This window comes from Protomyctophum parallelum, assembly GCF_964188405.1.
Source record: "Protomyctophum parallelum genome assembly, chromosome: 12".
Taxonomy (NCBI): Eukaryota; Metazoa; Chordata; class Actinopteri; order Myctophiformes; family Myctophidae; genus Protomyctophum; species Protomyctophum parallelum.
Genome location: NC_139712.1, coordinates 35941119 through 35956051, shown reverse-complemented (window position 1 = coordinate 35956051; position 14933 = coordinate 35941119).

Below are 14933 nucleotides of genomic sequence, written 5' to 3'. Positions count from 1 at the left end.
ATTACAAATAAAATGTATTTACTTAAGTATACTTTGTTGTAGTTTGTATTGACTTTAACACTTCAGGTTCACACAAGAGTCTTGTCAGTGTTTTATTATTAAAAAATATATTCTTCCATTTTCTCAAACCCCATGCATACCCCGGGCACACGTATATAGCTCATATTTGAGAAACACTGCTTTAGATACATTGATTGTTGAGGAATAAAACATTAAATTGATGGACCACTTAATATTTGCTTGTTTTTAATTATATGGTACCATCTTTGTCTATTCTGTATCTCAGAGAACGGCTGCAGTGTAAACCGTTCAGAAACGCCTATCATTGACATCATCTATGGGGATTCCAAGCTAATAGAAGCAGGTTTAAACCGTTGCTGTCGGGAGGAAACCTCTTAACTACATTTTTTTGGCATAAATCAGTGCTATTGAACACCCTTTACGTCTGTTTCGAAAATATTGAACCAAAGTTGTAAAAAGTGCTTTGGACCCTCTCATGGAAGTAATTGACAATATATAAAGTTACAACACCAACTTTGATGAGGCTGTATTGCTTTGTTTTAAAAATATATGGTTTTCTGAAAATGTTATATTTTTCATTTCCTGATAAATGAACATTTTGGAGTTATGAGCTGGTTTCCTCCCGACAGCAGAGATATATTGTTTTCTTCATGAATGCAAGAAATGTATTTCCATTTAGCATGCTAACTTTCCAGGAAGAGAAAGGCTACAGTTTCTATTGGCTTGGAATCGCAATTGATGTCGCAGGTAGGCAGGTTTCTGAACTGGCCACAGAGTGAGTAGACAGAAAATGAGCCATCTCATGATGAGCATACACTACACACTACATGACTACAGTATAGATATCAGGCTTTAGGTCTTCAGGCACAGGCTCTGGGCGACTACTGCTACACATGCGCTGAGTGAGCAAGGTTTGATTCCCCCTCAGAATCACAACGCAAATCGACTTTATTCTCACATAACAGGCTAACGTGTGCATGTGCGCTCTCCATCATGTTGTAGTTTTTCATGAGAAGAGAGAGAGAGCATAGAGGTAGAGCAGAGAAACAGGTCAAACTAGATGGGCACAGGTCTCCACCAGGGCAGGTCAGGTTGTGGCCTCCTGGTGGCGGGAGGCATACTATTCGACATGTGTCCGCATCTCGGACTAGCGCCTGCTCCCGTGCTTGCGCAGGGCAAGACACTGAACCCCAAATTGCTCCCGATGTGCTGGTTGGTACCTTGCATGGCTTCCGCCGCAATCGGTGTATGAATGTGTGTGGGTGAATGTAATGCACTATGTAAAGCGCCTTGGATAAAGGCGCTATATAAATGCACCATTTACCATTCTTACGCCTTGGATGGCAATTGAATGATTTGAAGCATTTTGTGTTTTGCAAAATATGTGTTTTGCAAAAATCCACCTGTTGGTGGCACTATAACAGGCCAACACACACACACACACACACACACACACACACACACACACACACACACACACACACACACACACACACACACACACACGGATGGACACACACACACACACACACACACACACACACACACACAGACTGAGTGCAAAACATACTCTCTCCCCATGCCTTCGGCCTGGTGGAGACAATAATCAAATAGCATTATGTACAGTACTAGCAGGTACATGATGTTCAGAACATTAGCATCATATGCAGACATGTACATACATGTGCAGCATGCCAACACCTAGCAGCAGTTGCAGTGTTCTTAAGGTGCAGTTGACTATAGGCTACAAACAACATGACATCGTTCCGAGGCTCGGGTGTTCAGTGCATCCTAGATGTTGTGACTATACCCAAACTAGGGCTACTGTAATCGGTACTGTAATCTACTGTAATCGGTCACAAAATCGAGCCAAAACTTCCAGGAGGTGCAAACACTTCTGAAATCTCTCTCCAAATAGTTAGAGAGGGAAACCTCGATATACCTTCGTCACAAATGTCCCCCACAGCGTGTTGTGGGGATATTCAGGGTATTAATTTAACCATGCGTTCCTTCCAGGCTCCAGCAGTGCTGCTGGCTGTAGTGCACAGTCTGCACACACTGCTTGGACGAGTCTCTACTCGCCAACGACAGTGCGAGCTGGGAGCGTTGAGCCACATAACTGTTCGGTGGCGGTATGAAGTGCAACTCCTGAACTCCATGATACTGCATGACTCCTGAACTGACTTTGTTTGTTCTGGTGTAGTGTGCAACTTAGGACATATAGGTTCTTTGTGCAACAAGGAAAGGTAAAGCCAGTAGCCACATTGGGTAAAACCACATAAGGAAGTATGAACATAATCTATTCTTGCCACATAAGGAGACTAGACCCGGCATATAGGGGAAAGTGTTCCGGTGTGGCAGACAAGCCACGCAGTGTTCAACAGTCTAATGGTAGCCGGGTGGAAACTGCTTAGAAATGTGGTGGTCTCGCCTCTTGATACTACGGTAGAGCTCCTCGCCAAATTACACTGAGCCTTGCACTAAGCTCCGCTTCGCGGATACATTTCCTGGAGGGAGGGAAGGCTCACCTCCCACGATGCACTGGAAGAGCTGTCTGCATGGAGACACTAGGATCAGGCTCACTGGGGTCATGTTTAGGGTCAATGGGGTCATGTTTAGGGTCAGAGTTGGGGTCACCAGGGTCATGTTTAGGGTCAGGGTCAATAGGGTCATGTTTAGGGACAGGGTCAATAGGATCATGTTTAGGGTCAGAGTTGTGGTCAATAGGGTCATGTTTAGGGTCAGTGTTGGGGTCAATAGGGTCAGGGTCAGTGTTGAGGTCAACATGGTCACGTTTAGGGTCAGTTTTGGGGTCAATAGGGTCATGTTTAAGGTTGATGTCAATAGGGTTAATGTTGTTGTCAACAGGGTCATGTTTAGGGTCAGTGTTGGGGTCAATAGGGTTGGGGTCAGTGTTGGGGCCAATAGGGTCATGGTAGGGGTCGATGGCGTGCAGTGGGAGGGGGGAAGGGGGCGAGGAGCAGAGGGGAGAACGGGAGGACGAGCGTAGAGGAGTGTAAATACTAAACACCCCCGGCGCCCGGCCGCTGCCCCCTGGTGACAGCGGTTTGCCCCCCTCCTCCTCCTCCCCCTCGTCCTTTGGGGCGTGGTTAGTGAGGCTGCCGTTGGCCTCGCGGCGCTGCTGGCGGTGCAGGTCGATGGTGGTGGAGTAGATGTCTCGGAGGTTGATGACCTTGGTGTGGCGGTCGCGCGACTCGTGCAGCACGGCATTGGCGCAGATGAACAGGAAGAGCCCCGCCCCCATGACCAGGGGACCCGCGACCTTTAACCTCTGGTCGCAGAGATACCTGAGCAAGAGATTATAAGATTATTTATTTTTTAACGTGATCTAAAAGGTATAGGCAGATGCTAGTAGCTTATTAATGCCTATCCTTATTTCATTCTGTTTCATATTAACAAGAAAGAACAAAATTGAAGAACAAAAAACAAACAAGACAAAAAAACAGAAAATAGAACAACAGAAAACAGAACCAAAAACAAAAGAGAGCGAGAGAGAGAGATTTGCAAAAAAAAGAAAGAAAAAAAAAGCCTATAAATGTTGTCTGACAGTAAATATTGTAACCTATAGGCTTATTCATAACTGGGGGTCTTTAACAGGCTGCTATGCTGCTATTTGTCCCAGAGATACTTAGTGACTGCAAAATCCTGAACATTTTGAAGAAAGAAAAAAGCTTTACACCACATATAGGCCTATACCCATATTTCTAACAGCAATTAAATGTCCATGTTAAATGGTGCATTTATATAGCGCCTTTATCCAAGGCGCTTTACAGAGATTGTGCATTACATTCACACATTCATACACCGATGGCAGTGGAAACCATGCAAGGCACCAACTAGCACATCGGGAGCAATTAGGGGTTCAGTGTCTTGCTCAAGGACACTTCGACAGTAACTCTGGGGGAGCCCGGGTTCGAACTGGCAACCTTACGGTTTCCATCCAGGCGCTCTACCCCTGAGCCACCGCCGCCGCCTGGTTCTGTAAGCCAGTTATTTCCCCAAGTTACCATATAGCTCTGTTAATTTCACATTGCTGTATTCCCTTCAATTGTACAGACATTTTAGTTTTTAATTGATTTTATTTTGGAACTTGCTTTGACAATGTAAACCAAGCCTCCTTGGTCTCCATGCTTTTCTACTGAGACGTGGTAGGCCGGGTAAGGTAGGACACCTACAGGTGAACAGTTGGTACTGCCTGAAGGACAACATTCAAATTCTAGAGGGCCTGCCCTGTTCTATGCCACCTGTGTGTGTGTGTGTGTGTGTGTGTGTGTGTGTGTGTGTGTGTGTGTGCGCGTGCGTGCGTGCGCGCACGCGCGCGCGTGCGTGCGTACCTCTCAAGGAATTGCTCCAGGAATCCTCGTTTGGTATTGTTAAAGTTGTCCGTCTTGTTAAAATGAAAGATGTCTCCGGTTTCTCCCTAGATAAAAACTGAGATGTTTTAATATCATAAAGCTAAAACATGCTGTGATATATTTGTTAAAATAAGTGTTACACACTCTAGCTCACAGTTTTTCCAAAACCCAAACACATTCATACGTCGTGGTCCGTGGACCAATTGTTTTGTGTCTTGAGTAAATATGCCTTTTGTCCTCATTTCCTACAAATATTAAACTATTTTCAAAATGTTAAAACAAGACAAAAAATGCAATGAATAGGCCTATCATGATTAATAGGGCTTAAATTATTAACTCATAAAGGATTGTTTGGGTCCCAGAGAGACACAAAATGCGAGCTGAACCGTTTGGGAGCCCTTACAGTACGTTTTAACAGTGGGTGACACCCAGACGAATTTCCGGTAGTGCATTATTTGTCAATGGGACCCGGCAACTACTGGCGATAGAGGCGATAGCAGGCGAACAGTCGATGGTCGAAAAGTGGGCGGAGCAACGTCGGCCGAAGAGATAAAATAATTCATCTTTTGGGCAACGTTGCCCGGCGATAGTGTGCGATTGGGCGATAGCCAATGAAATTCAAGCGACGCTTGCCGTTGGTCTCCTGCTGTTAAAACCTATTGTTAGGCACAAATTATGTCTCTACACTCCAGCTCTTTAACACTGTCAGGGACGTAGCTGACCATTTGGTTGCCCTACTCGTAAGGTCCCCCCTCCCGACGAGAGCGCTGCTATTCCTCATCCAGATCGGCTATTTTCGCTGTTTGTGAGGATGCACACATGCACGGCCGCTCGTTGTTATGCGGATGAATGTTCTTGGAGGGCTGTTAGTTACAGTGAGGGGACACGGATACTCCATGGACCCCGTCATCCATTAATCTTATCCGTGAGACTTCACTGGCCTTTTATTTTTCATGGGCCCACAATACTGTACTCAGCTGTGCTCCTCATCCCACAAATAAAATGTGTCGCTGTACTGTACTGTACTGTACTGTACTGTACTGTACTGTACTGTACTGTACTGTACTGTACTGTACTGTACTGTACTGTACTGTACTGTACTGTACTGTACATGTTACCTAAAAATTGGGGTTAAATTTAAAAGGAAACTAAACAGGCTTTCCTATGGCGTTGTCGCGCCGCGACTTCTCCGAGCAAAAATGCAGGTCTCATTGAAAGTGAACTATAGGCGCGTTTTATCGCTCCCCGTTTGCAAGGCCCTTTAGAAGTATTGAAGGGGGGTACATACCTCAGGATTGGTAGATGTAGTAGTAATAATACTAGTAGTAGTATGAATACTGCTGGTAGTATTACTACTAGTAGTATTGGTAGTAACAGTAGTAATGGTGGTGTTGATGGAGGTAAACGCTGCGTCTTTGGGCCAGTACCCCAGCGAGGCCATGGCCCCGCCCACCATCAGGACCATGATGCCGAGCAGCGCAAACACGCCCGACAGTGAACACAGCTTCAACTTCCCCTTGACGACCACCACCTCACTTCTCCTGCGCACGCACGCACGCACGCACGCACGCACGCACGCACGCACGCACGCACGCACGCACGCACGCACGCACGCACGCACGCACGCACGCACGCACACACACACACACACACACACACACACACACACACACACACACACACACACACACACACACACACACACACACACACACACACACACACACGCACACAGTCACAGACGGTGTTTAATGAGACTTCTATGGCAATCTATTGACTATCTATAGTGGAAAAAGTACATTTTTTAAACGTATTAATACGGCAATGTAGAAATAGCCTACATGTTACAAGTATAAGTATGGAATTACAAAAGTATTGGTATCAAAATGTACTCAAAGTACCACAAGTAGAAAGTATTCATTGGCAGGCTATAAAGATCTGTTGAAAAAAGCAGATCTACAAGCTCACAATGCACACTGTGCAAAAGTAACTAGTATAACTAAAGTTTTCTAAAGTACTTTACTTTTGTGTACTTAGGAACACCAGGTGTTCTCAATGTTTTTGCCTGGGGACCCCCGAAAATGCCTCCCTCCCCACTACCAATACAAATTGACCGCTGCAATATCCTTAATAATAGAGAAAATACATCATACATAAATACTGAAACCAGATCATTAAGGAAAGTTTATGCATGTGTACTATGTAAACTCAAAATTTCCATTTTCCAGTGTGTGTGTGTGTGTGTGTGTGTGTGTGGGGGGGGGGGGGTGTGGACCTCTTTTTCTTGTGTTTCCTGTGATGTTTGGGAGGTTTTTTCTTGTCTTCCTGTCGCCGTGCGTTTATACGCAACAACCCCCCTGTAGCGATCATCATATTTACATCATTACGCCATCACCTGGGGGGGAGAGAGAGAGAGAGAGAGAGAGAGAGAGAGAGAGAGAGAGATGTCATCAGTGCTCATCATATTAAAGCATTGCATCTTGGCCTGGGCCGCGGCTGAGTGGTCCAGGCAGCTAGGCCAGTAATCCAGGCCGACGGCGTGCCATGGTTTACAATCCCAAGCCGCATGTCTTTACCCCTTCTCTCTCCCTCTTTCCTGTCACATTACAGTAATGTGTCACATTACAGTAATGTGTCACATTACAGTAATGTGACGGCAAAAAATGTCTTACAAAAAAAACATAATTATGAGGCCTTGTATGCATTTACTCAAAACAAACAAAATGACAACATGTATTTTTAGGTCATTCATTTGTCAAAAGTAGCCCTTATATATATAATTTTTCATAAAGCCGATCAATGTAAAATGCGACACTATTTATAATCTTTATTGTCCCGATATTCATCTTCACAGGTCTGTTCAAACACCCACAACAAAACAACACATAGTACAGAAAATATATTAAACACCAAGACAATACATACACCCCACTGTATACAGAACCGTCCTAACACATAGTACAGAAAACATATTAAACAACAAGACAATACATACACCCCACTGTATACAGAACCATCCTAACACACAGTACAGAAAACATAACACCAAGACAATACATACACCCCACTGTATACAGAACCATCCTAACACACAGTACAGAAAACATATTAAACACCAAGACAATACATACACCCCACTGTATACAGAACCATCCTAACACACAGTACAGAAAACATAACACCAAGACAATACATACACCCCACTGTATACAGAACCATCCTAACACACAGTACAGAAAACATAACACCAAGACAATACATACACCCCACTGTATACAGAACCATCCTAACACACAGTACAGAAAACATAACACCAAGACAATACATACACCCCACTGTATACAGAACCATCCTAACACACAGTACAGAAAACATAACACCAAGACAATACATACACCCCACTGTATACAGAACCATCCTAACACACAGTACAGAAAACATAACACCAAGACAATACACCCCACTGTAACAGAACCACCCTCAATGCCACGATGGCTGAGGGGACAAAACTTTTGCGTGCGTGTGTGTGTGTGTGTGTGTGTGCGTGCACACACTATACTATTAGGGTGACATTTGGAATCGATCGGACGATGCACTTATTTAGCCATTATTGTAAAATAAGCTCCTATAAACTTTGAAAGCCAGTTATAGCCAAAGAAAAGAAGAAAAATGTATTATACTTTTGGGCCTATACATTTCATCACATGACCCCAGAGACGATGCGTGGCATTCTTTTATGAGTTTTGGACAACAATATGCAGGTCTGTTTGGAAGAATTGTCTATATGGCGGAAATCTAATGAGTTGAACATTTTGAGTCTACAGCCTGTGGTTCAAGACTTAGGCCTTAGGGGCTGTTATAGCGCCACCATGAGGCCTTCGAACACCCTGAGATTAGAATGACTAAGGTGTTTGAAAAACATACCGTATAAGTTTGGTTTATACAGGTGTATGTAACCAAAGTATATAACCATATAGGTTTATAATGACTAATATTGTTTCTACAATATTGTTTGTATGGTTTGTATATAAAACACAAGGGTTTATAATGTCTGGAATGTTTTATATAATTAGTAAAACATAATATAATGATGACTATAAGGAACTGTTACTGCTATACAATAACAGCAGAACTTACATTTTGCAGTGAAGTGTTTCATCACCAACAATGACTGATGCTTATCATTATAATGCATTATATGATCATATTATTGGCCTTACCTTCAGTACCATTGAAGTGTTTAGTTGTCTGCTGGCTAGTTTCCATTGTGGTGCATCCATGGTGCGTCTCTGTGTCTCCCGCCATGGAGCGCTGCACTTCCTCTGAGAGCTCTACGCTCTCTGCAAAGCAATGAAACTGCAGAACATACAGAGAGAGAGAGAGACAGAGAGAGAGACAGAGAGAGAGAGAGAGAGAGAGAGAGAGAGAGAGAGAGAGGGGGGAGGCGGGGGGGTGGGTGGGTAGACGGACACGGACACCTGGGGGAGTCTCTCCTCCATTGCTGCTGTTGTCAGAGACATTCCGGGATGTTGTTGTTGCTAGGATACTGCTGTGGTGCATAGCGACCATGCAGACAGTCAGACTACTGCAAGATGTGAATAATACAGACACACACAGAGAGAGAGAGAGAGAGAGAGAGAGACCTTGGTTTCTGTGTTGCCATGTGTTCAGTCATGTAATGTTATGACAACTCTCCAGAGATCCTGAGGAAGACTCTAATCTGACACGACTCGAGGGTCCCTTTTTTATCATCTTTTTTTTAAACCTAAATTTAACACAATCAACAATGAAGGGCCCCAGGAACCCACTACCGCCCAGTTTCCCTGAAGACCCCCACAGGGCTAATTTAGTGTCTTCCAATGTAAAACTTTTCTTAATTAAAATTTGAGTCAAAATAGGACCCTGGCCAGACTGAGTAGGGAACAGATGTGTATTATGAGCATCCATCCAACCATTCAAACCATTATGGGTGGGCCAGTAAGAACCATTCAAACCATTATAGGTGGGCCAGTAAGAACCATCCAACCATTCAAACCATTATGGGTGGGCCAGTAAGAATCATTCCAACCATTATGGGTGGGCCAGTAAGAATCATTCCAACCATTATGGGTGGGCCAGTAAGAATCATTCCAACCATTATGGGTGGGCCGGTAAGAATCATTCCAACCATTATGGGTGGGCCAGTAAGAAACATTCCAACCATTATGGGTGGGTCAGCAAGAACCATCCAACCATTCAAACCATTATGGGTGGGCCAGTAAGAACCATCCAACCATTCAAACTATTATGGGTGGGCCAGCAAGAACCATCCAACCATTCAAACTATTATGAGTGGGCCAGCAATAACCATCCAACCATTCAAACTATTATGGGTGGGCCAGCAAGAACCATCCAACCATTCAAACTATTATGAGTGGGCCAGCAAGAACCATCCAACCATTCAAACCATTATGGGTGGGCCAGTAAGAACATCCAACCATTCAAACCATTATGGGTGGGCCAGTAAGAACCATCCATTCAAAGAACATTGTTTTCTAAATGGACCTGAATGCTTCTTACACACATAAAGACCCCCAGGAAAGTGTTCTAAATCCTCTAAACGTCATTAACATAATATTATTTAGCAAAAAGGGTAGCCTATATTTTATCCAATATAAAATATTCCATAAAAAATATTTCTCATCAAAATATATTGCAGTACAGCAATACATGGCAACTGGAGCTTTACTCTTCTTTAATATTTCGTCGTGACTTTTTACTATAGGCCTACTATAGTAAACATTTTAAACATTTTAAAACAATTTAATATAAACCATGAAAAGTTGAATCATATACACTTCAATGCAGCCAATTCAGTTTTACTGTCATGAAATTAATGAATGAATAAATACATAAATAAATTGTGCGTGTGTGTTTGTTTGCGTGTGTGTGTGTGTGTGTGTGTGTGTGTGTGTGTTCCTTGAGCTGCGGTGCACGGGATGCGCATGCGCATGTATTTAAGTCCTCCGGTCGCTCACGCTCACACGTCACACCACGGTAAAATCAATAACCACACCCACGCCAACAGTCCAACACCCAGGCACCACGCTGCTGTAGTGTTTGTTTGTTTGCTACAACAAGCTGTTTGTTTTAATGAATAACTCGTAACAAAACAGAGAGTAGAGTCGTCAGTGTTTTTACCAGGCTGGTAAAAAACAAGAAAAAAGCTTCTACAAGAAACTGTGGAAACTAAGTCATCAGTCTGCGGTCTATCAAACTCACGTGAGTGTTTGCAGCCTGCAGGTGTTTAGCTTATTTAGCTCCGTGGTTTTCAACATATCAAGGTCCATTAGCCTAGGCACTGACCATGACATTTAGCCCCTCAGACCCATTTGAGCCATGGACCACCGTTTGATGACATTTAGCCCCTCAGACCCATTTGAGCCACGGACCACCATTTGATGATATTTATTTTGATGATATAGATTTTGTCCACAATTCCATTCTGTATTGATGTTGGTACCAATTTTTTTTTTAAATGACAATCATTCATTTAGCTGGGGACCACCTGGAAGGACCAATGGTGCACTGGCTTAGCTAATTAACTGCGTAATTATCATTAAAGGAATTGATGGAATTGCCTGCGTGTAATTTCACTTTGTTTCTTGATAAAGCAGCAACTAGTTAGTTAGAAGCTGCGATATTTGGACAGCTTGTAGATCTGCTATTTGTATGCATTTCATACAAATCTCCCCCCCATGGGTCCACAATTTATATTGCTTAATGCTTAACATTTGGATTGGACACACACACACACACACACACACACACACACACACACACACACACACACACACACACACACACACACACACACACACACACACACACACCTCTGAGTCAAAATGACTAATTGACATCACCAGCTGCTGGATTGGAAGTGACTGTTGTGTTGCATATGTTTCGTTCCTTGTGTACAACATATAGACCATGTTTAATTAACAATGTGTTAATTTATTGACACTGTGCGGAAGCTAAATTATGTGTGGCTCATCGTCTGATCTACAGTGTTGTTGGCAATCCTGTTGATTGGAAAGGTGCCAAAGCACTGTAGAGGGGTGTTCATGTTCATATTTGTTTGGTGTTTAGTCTTTTTGAGTGGCGCAACTGCGGCCATCTTACCATATAAGTTAATGGCAAGGTGCTAAAAAGGTGCAACTTCCCATAGGCAGCCCATTCATCCAAACAGAACAGTCCTATCTGATTGTATTACACAACGTCAAATTCACCAACATTGCAGCTATACGAAAAGCTTGAATTATTCTCTTTCTATCCTCAAAGTGTTTGTTTCATAAAAATCCACTGTATACATGTTATGAGCTACATTGTGTTCTTGCAGGTGATTCTTTTTCCAAGTGCTGGAGTTTGGAAGTGCTTGTTAGATATCACTCGACTGCCCCTGCGTACCACCTGTTTTGAATTTGAACATGAAATGCAAGAGCCAGCAGGACGCTGCTTTACTGAAAACGAGTGCTTCCAAACTCTGATGGCAAGATGGCCGCAGTCTGGTCAATTGACCTTTTGCAGATGCCATGTTTCCATCAGAGTTTGGAAGCACTCGTTTTCAGAAAAGCAACGTCCTGCTGCCTCTTGCATTATGTGATAATTCAAAACAGGACAGGACAGTTGAGTGATATCTAACGAGCACTCACAAACTCCAGCACTTAAAAAAATAATCACCTGCAAGGACACAAAGTAACTCATAACATGTCTACAGTGGATTTTTATGAAACAAACACTTTGAGGATAGAAAGAGAATAATTCAAGCTTTCCATACAGCTGCAATGTTCGACATTGTGTAATAGTGTGTGTGTGTGTGTGTGTGTGTGTGTGTGTCCTAACAGACAGATACACACAGGCCAGGGAGGAGGGCTTGTACAGTATCACTCACTTCAGATGGGTCTGATTTTTATAATTAATTTCAGAATTAATTGGGCCTTTGAAATATAGTGGAATCAGTTTGGAAATTCCTTTGATTAAGAGTAATTTAGCCACAATTTGCAACACTTAACAATGTGATGAATCTAGAGTTGCAATGCCCTCCATTGACATCCCATTGATCCAAATTGCATTTACGATCTGTATTGAACAACGTTAAACTCATTGCAGCTGTAGTAGGGCAAGCTTGAATTATCCTCTTTCAATCTGCCATGCTTTTGTTTCCTAAAAATCTTTTGAGCTACTTTCTGTCAATACATTCCGTGTTGGGATATTTTTGAGTGACACAACCACTCCTGTAGACAGCTCTGTGTGGCTGTGCCCCTGGGTCCCTGGGTCGTTATAGCATTTGTTCACCATGTGTCATTGTTGCACAGCCTAACACACAGGCCACGGAGGAGAGCTTGTACAGTACAGTACAGTACAGTACAGTACAGTACAGTACAGTACAGTACAGTACAGTACAGTACAGTACAGTACAGTACAGTACAGTACAGTATTTTCCTCATAGACTTTTCAAAAAGTATTTATTTAAAGATGTTTACGCTGCGGACAAAACCAACTTGAGTTGTCTCAAATAAATCATGACAAACACAATGTTTTGGGGCGATCAAATAATTTGTAATTTCTTTCTAATTATTTGATCATCCCAAAACATTGTGTTTATTGTCATGATTTGTCACAACTCCTGTTGGCTTTGTCTGCGGTGTGAACTTCTTTAAATAAATACTTTTTGAAAAGTCTGACGAAATGAACGCGGAATTATTTTCCGGGTCTCTCGAGGGAGCGGGACTGCGACGCTCTATAGATCTTTAACTCTTGAGAGCGTTAAATGAAACCAAATATTTGGTTTCATTTTACGCTCAAGAGTTAAATTATTGTTAAACATCTGCATTACTTAATTTACAAGAAGTCTACACAATTAGAGAATGTAGAAGAATTGTTATTTTGATCAACATCTGCCTGCTATCTCTCCTATAATGGTACCAACATCAATACAGCATGGAATGGTGGAAAAAATCTTATCCAACAACACCAACATATTCTTTAGTTTTGAGAGGCTAAATGTCATCAAATTGGTCTGAGAGGCTAAATGTCATCAAATGGTGGTCCGTGTCTCAAATGGGTCTGAGAGACTAAATGTCATCAAATGGTGGTCCGTGGCTCAAATGGGTCTGAGAGGCTAAATGTCATCAAATGGTGGTCCGTGGCTCAAATGGGTCTGAGAGACTAAATGTCATCAAATGGTGGTCCGTGGCTCAAATGGGTCTGAGAGGCTAAATGTCGTCAAATGGTGGTCCGTGGCTCAAATGGGTCTGAGAGGCTAAATGTCTTCAGATGGTGGTCCGTGGCTCAAATGGGTCTGAGAGGCTAAATGTCATCAAATGGTGGTCCGTGGCTCAAATGGGTCTGAGAGGCTAAATGTCGTCAAATGGTGGTTCCGTGGCTCAAATGCCCAATAAATAATGGGCCTTGATATGAAAAGGGTTAAACCACTGATCTTAATGTACAAACTAACATATATTAACGAAATTTTTCAAATTAACGTAGTGGAGTAAAAGTACAATATTTGCCTCTGATATGTAGTGGTAAAAGTACTGGAAATTGAAATACTCCAAGTAAAATATATATTCTTTTATTATGTTTTTCCTATATTACAACCGTCCAAACGTGTGTAACTATCATGCCAGAATGGTATACCCCTGCTTTAAAGGAGTAATGTCACGTTTTTCTGGACGCCGAAGATGTGCTCAATTTTTGTCCGAAGTAATTTCAAAGGCTTCAAAAGTAAAAGTTTGGTTTATTTTCAAGGGGCGTTAGTCCCTCCTATATTCGGCTCCAATTGACAATGAATGTTGAATTTACGGCATGTGTGTCTTTTCAAATCGACATACGTTATGTCATGATGACACCCATCACTTCACACGAGTGTTTTTCTTTATACAGCTTTTGTCCTCACATGTCTCATTTCATTGACAATGAAAGGAGAAATTAGGTCAAATTTCTGCCAAATATGATGTAAATTAAACATTAATTACATAGGGACCATTAGGGTACAATGATGAGTGCCCCTCACTTCACACACAGGTGTGATTTTTTTGGTGTTAAGCAATATGTTATACTTTAACTATTGAAAAATAGCAGATCTACAAGCTCATAGCGTTGCTATAGCTATAGCTATTTTTGAAAATTTGTGAAACTGTGGCACAAATCTTTGAATATATTCTCTCATTGCGAACGTTTTTAACTCAAATCTTTGCTTCTGGGGAGGTCCCTGGAACAGCATATTTTCAGATGGGGGTCGGCCGTCAATTTCATATTTTTGGGGGTCCTTGACATGAAAATGTTTGAAAACCACTGACATAGAAACACACGCAAAAAAACATGAGGATTTAGAAGGCATTTGTAGAATTGTCCTCGGGTCTAATCCTTTTTTTGGTTTATTTTTAAAGGAAAATGATGCCTGCTGCCCTTGTCTGGAACCCTCCTCAGAACGGCGGTGGGGGAGGTACAGATTTGGCTCCCTGCCTCTCCCCGGTCTTTGGACCCGGCAGACCG